Genomic DNA, 9,912 nt, shown 5'->3' on the forward strand with positions numbered 1-9,912 from the left:
GGAAATCAGCGTGAGACCATTTATCGAGATTGGAGAATCCTCACTTGGATGCACTTGATGAGACGACCGTAGGCGATCGATTTCCGGAGGAGCATTTATATGTCACTCAAGTATATATTGATACTCCCTAGTTTTGATTGTGCTAACTATTTGGTTCTTTGGGTTTCTACCAAAGGGTATGACTTATCGGCAAAATAAGAAATTTTGTTGATTTGAAATACTACATTTGGGAAGACCTCTTTATGTTTAGAGTGTGCGGATCGGGTGATTGGGTTGTGTTTATAACGAAGAGACCCTCAAATATTGAGAACGCCATGGGGACCCCTTAGAGGTCATCATGCAGGCTCACCAGAGCCGGAAGGTGCTAGAGGCGGGATTCTATTAGCTCACGCTCTTCCAAGATGCACAAAATTCATTCAGTTTGTGATGCTTGTCGCGCTAGTAATATCTCTTCTCGTGATGAGATGCCCCAAACTAGTATGCAAGTTGTTGAGATTTTTTATGTTTGGGGCATCGACTTCGCGAGATCCTTTCCCTCTTCATATGGTAATAAGTATATTCAGTTCTGGTTGAATACTTCTCTAAGTGGCCTAAAGCTCAGGCTATGGCCATTGATGATGCCAGGGTTGTTTGCAGGTTCCTTAAGTGATTATTTGCTAGGTTTGGCACACCTAGGGCACTTATTAGTGATAGAGGAACACATTTCTGCGATGCCCAATTAGAGAAGGTACTTAAGCGGTACGGGGTTACTTAGCGGTTCTCTACTCCCTATCACCCCGGTTAGTGGGCGGGTTCGAGTAACTAATAGAGTATTAAGCGTATTTAAGAAGGCAGATTGTACTAGTAGGAAAGATTGGGCTCTTAAGTTGGATGATGCATTGTGGGCGTTTAGGACTACTTTTAGGACATCTATAGGTTTTATGCCTTGTTTATGGAAAGTCATGTCATTTGCCTGTTGACTTAGAGCATTGGGCACTTTGGGCCCTTAGGACTTGTAACTTTGATATTGATTCTGCAGGTAAAGAGCGACAATGGTAGTTGGGTGAGCTAAATGAGTGGCACCATCAGGCGTATGAAAACTCGATAACTTACAAAGCAAGGACGAAGAAATGGCATGATCAAAGGATTTGTGGGCATAAGAAGTTTCAAGTTAGGGATCGAGTGTTGCTATACAACTCTCACGTACATTTCACGGGCTATTGGTCGGTGGTGCGACCATTTCGAGGTTAAACGGTCTTCTCAGGTATGGAGTGGTGGAGTTGCATCATCCCGAGAAGGGAGATTTCAAAGTGAATGGCCATCGGTTGAAGCTTTACCATGGTAACTCGTTGGATGGTGAGCAACGAGTTGACCTGGCTTTATATGCACATGAGGGTTGATCCGGATGAGTCAAGCTTAGGACTCAGCAAAAATAAGCACTTTTGTACATTTGACTTTGGTTATGCTTTCATGTTTTTGTTAGTTTTTGTTATTTCGTTATTGTCTTTTGACTTTATTCATTTTAGTTTGCTTGATAGTGGTTAGAACACTTACTTGGTAATTTAAAGTAGTTGTATAAATTTAGGGATTTTAACTTAAGTCGAACTTTTGCAATCGGTGAGGATGAACTTTTCCATTTGACCATATTTCCTTGATTTATGGCCTAAACATGTGCGTATATGTGTCAATTGCAGGTAGGGAGTTCGACGACCCGAGATGGCAAAGGAAAGCCCATAAATCTCCCCTTTCACAATGGTTTTCATGGCCATCACGGGCTACAACACTAGGCCATGCCCATCAGCACGACCTGAGTCAAGCCCGTGATGAAAGACACATGAAGACTTGGGGGATTTCGACCATTCATCACGGCTTCTAAAGGCATCACGGGCGGCAACACCAGGCCAGCACGGTCGTGCCCCTACCAGTGCCAAATTGGTGCACTATTGAAGCATAAGGGCTCAGCACGGGCCGAGTCCTACCGTGCTGATCAGCACTGTCGTGCCCTCACCCGTGCTGACCCCTATGCCTATAAAAAGGAGGCTTCCAAAAACAATTTTGCTACCCCTTTTCTAAAGCTCCAAGGTGTGGTTTTCTTTTATGTCTCTCATCCTTCTTAACTTTCTCGGCAATTCCAAGTAAGTCTCTTCACTTTTCACTTTTATTTGTTTTTAATTTAGTTTTTCTTTTATGCATGTACTTTATTTAGGATGTGCTAGTATGTTTTGGTAGTTTTATGTTGTTACACTACTTTAATATTACCTCAATTAGATTTAATTTACATTAGTTGTTATGTTTGTTATGAAGTTGATTATGAAAATAATAAGTGTGGGGTTTGCGGAAATAAAGTTTGTTTATGGCATTCTATTATGAATAATTATTAGAATAAAGTTGCATTAGTTGGTGCACGATAAAGTAAGTTGGAATGTATCGGTTAATTAGTTTATGCAGGAGATTAAGGCTTTAGCCTTTTGTTAAGTCTAAAGTTTTCTGTTAGTCGAATCAGAGCTGTTATGCTGTCCAATTTTCAGTAGGATTTTTGATTAACTTGATTTCTTGTACGAATAACTAATGTTTCATTGCATCAGGTAATATGACGGATAGTGATCAATCCCGTAGGAAGCAACCCAAATGCGTCCCTACCAGCAAGCGATCGTGTGGCGAAGGAACATCTTCCTCCACAGCACCAGAACTAGCACTAGCACCAGCACCAGCCCCAGCACCGCAACAACAACTAGTCCGAGCTCGAAGAGCACCAGCTGTGAACCCACCTGCACCTGGTCGTCATCCATTGTGGACATTCCCTAATGCAGAAAATGAGAGTCGGTTCCAAGTCATGAGATGGAAGCAAGTGATGGCGGGTCGTTGCATCGACTTCGTATCCTTGGAAAGAGTAGGATTGGTTCAGGATGTGCTCAGGGTAGGTTGACATCATTGAGCCAACCTACCATGAGCTTACAATTGAGTTCCTCAGTACTTTCTTCCTGCAGCAACAAATCACAAACTAGTATCAGCCTGATGCAGTTTATTTCAGACTTAGGGGAAGGGAGTTCTCAATGTCAGTCCCATAATTCGGCATGCATTTGGGATTATGGACTGAACAGGAGATCTCGGGGGAGGAGTATCAAGGATGCCTCTACATCAACCCAATATCCTATGACACCATGTGGGACTCATTGGTACTTAGGCCGAAAACGTACTATCCAAGCAGGTCTAAGGCGTCTAGCCTTTCGGATCATCTCCGCTATCTCGATACCCTATTAGCTTACACCATTGCAGGCAGATGAGATAGTTTTAGAGAGGTAACACAGACCGATGTCTTCATCCTCTGGGCTATGCAACATCAGAAGAAGTTGGACTTGGGATATTTGTTGGCTCGTCAAGTCCGATCATTTATAGTAGACGCCTAGAAGAAGATGCATTGTTGTTTTGGCCCGTACGTGACTAGGTTAGCCAAAAGACTGGACATATTGGACGATTGTCTGCCAGAGCTTTCAAATATTGGTAATATGACGCCACTAAGGATCAGACAGATGATCAACATGCAGATGATCACGGCTACTAGACACCCACATGGTATAGAGTACAGGCTTATGAACACAATAGTCAGGGAGGCTAGAGAGGCAGCGGCTAGAGGAGCCCAAGATCCGTCCGCTGGGATCCCGGATGTCAGGATTCCCAACCCAGCTAGAGTGTTTATGCCTCCATCTGGAGCTCATCCTCTTATTCTGTAGGGACATCGAGTGCTCAAATTAGTGCTTTGGCTGACCGACTAGATCGAGTCTGCGATCTACAGCAACATCACCATACTTAATTTGTGTAGTTTCAAGAGAAGACTAGGGCATAGCTTGGCGGAATGAACACCGTGCTTCAGCAACTTATGAACGGGTTGGAGAGGCAGACCACCTAGATGGACTTCTCAGTGGCGCAGATGAAAAGATTGAAGGATGCTAGAACACAAAATTAGCGGCTCATTAATGAGATGGAGCTCGATCTGGCAGGCTGCTTCACGGACCCTGATACACCGCAGCCCCCTACTCTTCATCTTCAAGCAGGTCCAAGCAGTGAGGATACACCATCAGCAGACTCCTAGCAGAAAAAATTGTGCAACTTTTCTTTTTCCTTTTTCTTTTTATTTTCTTTCCTTTATTTTATTTTCTTGCTTTTTGTATGCTTAATTTTATGTTATTTCCTTTCATTTTTTTTATGTTAAGTTATTTTAGTAGAACACTATGCTTTCCCAATTTGAAAACTAAGCATGATCTTCGATAACTATGATGTGCGAGTCATATGCTTCCCAGTTTTATCTTTCTAACACTATGGACAGTGCTATACTCAAGTGTGGGGTAGGTACCTTAGTTTGTTATTATCTTGAGTTTTGTTTCAATCGAGTAGTTGATGATTTTTCTCTTTTGAATAGATACCCTTATAGCTTTTATCGAATCTTGTTGGAAGAAGGAAATGAATGAATCTCTTAATTTCAATCGAGCCAGGTAAAATTGGTGTTTTTCCTTAATTTTTTCATTTTACTTTATCTTGGAAATAGAACACTGTTAATATTGCTGCTTATTATTATGATTGATTGTTTAAACTTTGGTTTGAGAATTCATGCAATTTTAACCCACTCAAATGGTGAGGTTTTGAGCCAAATTGGGCATCATTATTTTTTTATGCTCATTTTGTTGTTGTTTAGTGAGCATTGTACAAAATCTTTGTTTCTAGAACTCGCTTTGTGATTCCTTTTGAGATTACATGAATTGTTGATAGTCATGAGATGATTTGGGCACTTAGGATTTACACAATTTGGCCAAAAGCCTAACCCTGTTTCTCCTATAGTGAACCAATTTTAAGCTTTAGCCTTTTCTTTCGTTGTAATTCACCTTTGACACTCATTTTATCACTTCTATTCATTTTACCATTCTTTCTACCATTGTTGCTGGAAATTATGTAAGTTTATGCTGCATTTCATTTTGGATCAAATTGCATTCTTTTTATATATAACCACTAAGTTGCTAGATTTTTCGTAGATGTTCCTATCAATCCAAAATTGGATATTCATTCTTATTGTTTATGTCAATAACCACAACAGCTCCTACATAAGCTGCTGTAATATATATACATAGTATATATATAAAAAAAGAGAATTTAGTATTCTTTTAGTTCATTTCGAGCATCGTCTTATTGTTTGAGCAACTTAGTGTTCATTTTTGGTACAACATTTGATCCTTGGCTATTTTCTTGCATTACCTGCATAATTTTCCAACAACTTTTAGCCTACTTTTCATATTTCTCCATACTCTACCTTAACCCCATTACAACCTGGCTCAAGGCCCTTTGATCATGATTATTGATTATTTCACAGTAGTGGAGATTGGATCTATAAGCAAGCTTATGGTAAGCACTTTTTTCTGCATTTTTGCGTTGAGAGCTTGGCGATCTTCTTTCACCTATATACACTTGTGTATTTCGAGTGACATCTTGTGAGGCATGATTCTCAATTTCTCAGTTTGAATGGTTTATCATTTTAATTTTAGCAGTTTTATTAACTTTGTTCTCTCCCTTAAAGATTTAGTGATTTGGGGAAATTCATTATGGAGTTTTGAGATTTATTTTGAGCTAACTTCCTATGAAGTATTTTGATTGAGTTATTTGGTATCTGTTTGAGGAGTGAGTTGTTGATTGCTTGAGGACAAGCAAAAGCTTAAGTGTGGGGTGATTTGATAGGCATCATATTACACATGTTTTCATGCCCAATTGTTTACATTTTTTGTGCATGATTATCTCGCTTTATGCTAGAATCACCTATCTTTTATTTCCTTTCATGTTTCAGGTCATTTTCGAAGGATACTATCAACAATCGAGGGAAATACGCGTGATTACGGGCCATAATCCATCAAATTGGATGAGGACTAGCACCCCGAGGGTTGAGCATGGCCTAGACTCCGGCTGTGCTGAATTGCCAATTAGCTGCCCTCCAAGAGTGCCTTTTGGCACGGTTCTCAGCACCGGCTTGGGCATGACCTGGAAGAGGTCAACACAATGGAACCCTTAGGTGTAGCACGACCTGTACTCCACTCGTGCTGACCAGCATAGGCTTGACCATGACCGTGCTGAAGAGACTATATAGGCAAAATTTCAATTTGGTGAGTGGTGGCTCGATTTTCCTAACCTGATTCCAATATACATTCAATTCACTTATTTTCTAGACCTCAATTTTCGACTTTAGGAGATCAAATTCATCAATCAAGGGAGGATTACACTTGTTTTCAACATCGATTTGAAGATCAAAACAACATTTGGGAGCATTCAAGAGGCAAATTAGGGTTTGATATTTTGGATTGAAAAATTAGGGTTTTTCATCCAACTTGAAAGAGAAGGGTGTACATGCCTTCAATTTTCTTTTCCTTATTTGTTCCTTATTTTCTTTAACTATGAACATGAGTAGCTAGATCTTTTGAACCCAGTGGGGTCTTTATTGTTGATGGATTGTGCTTAGTTGTTAGATTTGTAATTTCCATTCTTGTAATCTTTTTGCTATTCAGTAATAAAGTTTGATTCAGTTAATTTGAGACGTTGAATTAATTGTCTTTTGGGTTGTTTCTTGACATTGAGAAATGCTTGTTACAACTGAAATTTGAATAGTAAGAACTAGTAGTTAACACTTAGACCCTATAAGCTTTGCTAGAGGAAGAATAGCCTAGAAATATACCTTCATCTGTTTGGATGAGAATTTTCAAGATTGCCCTTAGTATTTAAGATATAGCTTTTACATCCAAATACTTTTATATATGAAGTTTTGGGCTTTCTTCCATTCATAGCTCATAAGAAGTTTTGTTCAAAATGGATCTTTTAAAGACTTTATTTATCAAACAGCAAGATGTGTTGGTGGCTTCGACCTAAAAGTAAGTGGATAAAATATACTTATTGAGCATTGTTCTACCCATCTCTACAAGTGTTTTTTATTTTCATTTCTACGACACCATCTTATTGTGGTGTTTTAGGGGACGAAAAACATGAGAAATTCCATTTTCATCATAATAAGGTTCAACAGAACATTTTCAAATTCCTTTCCATGATCATTTCTTATTTTAGAAATGCAAAAACCTTTTTCCATTTTGAACTCCTTTTACAGAATTTTTAAAAGCTTCAAAGGGATCATTCTTATGAGCTAGGAAACTAACCCAAGTAAATTTAGAGTAATCATCCACAAGGACATATGCATAAGATTGTCCTCCTATACTAGCAACTCTAGTAGGACCAAATAAATCCATGTGAATTAGTTGAAGAGGTCTAGATGTATTTACTATATTTTTGGCTTTGAATGAGGTTTTGTGTTGCTTTGCCATTTGACAAGGTCCACATGTCTTATCCTTTGGGAACTTCACCTTAGGCAAATCAATCACTAGCTCATCCATCTTTAGGTTATGAAGGAGTTCTATGCTTGCATGTTCAAGCTTTCTATGCCGTAGCTAAGACTCTTCACTAATTGATACAAGACACTCAAAAGAATCATTAGCAATTTTATGTAAGTAATTATGTAGGTGTTGCCAAACCTTTCTCCCCTAGAGATTTTCTTGTCACTTCCTAAAGAAGAGAGTTGGCAACCCATAGAGTCGAAGATGACTTGTTACCCTTATCATATAATTGACTTACACTTGTTAGGTTATGATTCAAACCATCAATAAGAAGAACATTATCAATAAGAGGAGAGTCTTTCTTACCAATGGAACCAATGCCTACTATTTTACCTTTGGCATTATTTCCAAAAGTTACCTTTTCTCTATTAATCTTTTTTAAGTGTGAAAAGAGATTGACATTTCCGGTCATGTGCCTGAGCAACTACTATCCACATGCCACCTTTTCAAAATCTTTTTAGGTTATCATTTGAGGAATCATTCTCTTTTGAAAGAGATTTTAAAGAAGTACTTTGAGATGAGAGCTCATTCAAAGATTTCTTTGGGTTATCATTTGAAGAAGTCAACAAGGAGATTTGTTTTTGAAGTTTATTTAAATCTTACTCAAATTTAGAGCACATTTATACCTTCATTTTTCAATGATATTTTTTACATTTCAAATTCACGACTTCAAGTAATTCATCATCATTCATGCAATGCAAATGATTATCACAATCAAGATCATCACAAGAGTGAGATGTGGAACATACCTCATTTGGTTCATTTTCTTGTGCCATGATGCATAGATTGGCCACTTCTTCGTCTTCATCTTCTCTTGATGAAGAGTCATCCCATGTGGCTTAAAAGCTTTCCTTTTCTCCTTTTCCTTCTCAAACTTCTTGTTTTTGCTCTTGAAGCAATCAACCTTGATGTGCCCTTGCTTCCTATATCTATAGCGGGTAAGATCATTTTTTTCCTTGCTTTTCTTGAAGCTTGAGTTGGTATTGGAGTTGGAGAATGACTTCTTAAAGGACCCGCTTGGAGAGCATAGGTAGCTTTTCATCCTCATTTTCACTAGATTCGGACCTACTAGAGCTTTCACTCTCTTGTTGTCTAGTAGAGTGCTTAAAAGCCAAAGGTTTTCTTCTTGACTCCTTTTCCTTTTTTTTTTTGCTATTCCTCTTTTCTAAGAGCCATCTTATAGGTGAGTAGCTTCCTAATGAGCTCATCCATAGATACCTTCCCCAGGTCCTTATTGGCTTCCTCTATACTTACCACTCTTGAGCCATAGTCCTTAAATGGTAGTGCCTTGAGGATCTTATTGTTGATATTAACAAGCTCATAATGCTTACCCAATTTTTGAAGATTGTTGATGATGGTGAAAAGTTAGTTGGTCTTATCGGCAATGCTCTCAATTGGCTTCATCTTAAAGATTTCATATTTTGTCACAAGGAGTTGGATCTTCTTGGATTTGACTTGCTTTGTACCCACATGGTAGTTCTCCAAAGTCTTCCATATCTTGTATGCGGTTAGAATGTGTTCAACTCTCCCAAATTTCTCTCTAGAGAGTGAACTAAAAAGGATGATCATTGCTCTTTTATTCTTACCATTGGCTTTCCTATGAGCATCCATTCATTCATCTCTATCAAATGGAATGTCTACACCATCTTTTTATTTTGTTGGAGGTCTCCATTCCTTTCTCACATAATCCCACACATCCACCGTGTCGCTATCCAAGTATATCTCCATCTTGTATTTTCAATGGGCATAATCAGACCCATCAAAGTATGGTCTAAGATGGTGGAATACCTTCATTGGCTATCTAGAATCTTTAGCTCACACGATTAAGTTGACTTGTGAGAACCTTGCTCTGATACCACTTGTTTGCCCTTATGAACCAAGAATGGGAGGTTGAATTGGTGAATTGAAGGAATGATGGAAAATTAAATTGTCTCTAAAAAGATAGAGAATGAGTAGAGAGGAAAGAACACAAGAATTTATAGTAGTTCGATGTCTACAAATCTTACATCCACTGCCCAATCCTCAATTAGGTATTCACTATACTTTTAATCTTTACAAATGGAGTTTCCATAAGCTCACACTTAACTTAGTGTTTTCTTGGGTTCACACCATACCTTACAACTTGTGTGTTATAGCTCACACACAATCTTCACAAGAATTTTACCTAGGCCAACTCTCAAATTCAAACCTAAGTATTTTGGCTAACACTCAAACCTCACTAGAGCATTCAAGCTCTTACAACAACTAAGATTATTAAAATTAATTGCAATAAGAGAGAAAATTGAATGCACAATAATATAAGCTATTGCAGGTTGTTAATCAAACATTAAAGCCCATTTAAGGTGGTTTTTATACCCTAAAAACTTCAAGAAGCAGTTACTCTTACATCCCCAAAATCTCACCTAAATTTGCTTTATGCACTATCAGAGTGCAAATTATGGTTACGCTTCTTATGTCACGATCGCGAATTATGAGAAACTCTAACGGCTATTTAATGTGGCAACAAGACATTGGTTGCTTT

This window comes from Ricinus communis, chromosome 2, assembly GCF_019578655.1.
Source record: "Ricinus communis isolate WT05 ecotype wild-type chromosome 2, ASM1957865v1, whole genome shotgun sequence".
NCBI classification, from domain to species: domain Eukaryota; kingdom Viridiplantae; phylum Streptophyta; class Magnoliopsida; order Malpighiales; family Euphorbiaceae; genus Ricinus; species Ricinus communis.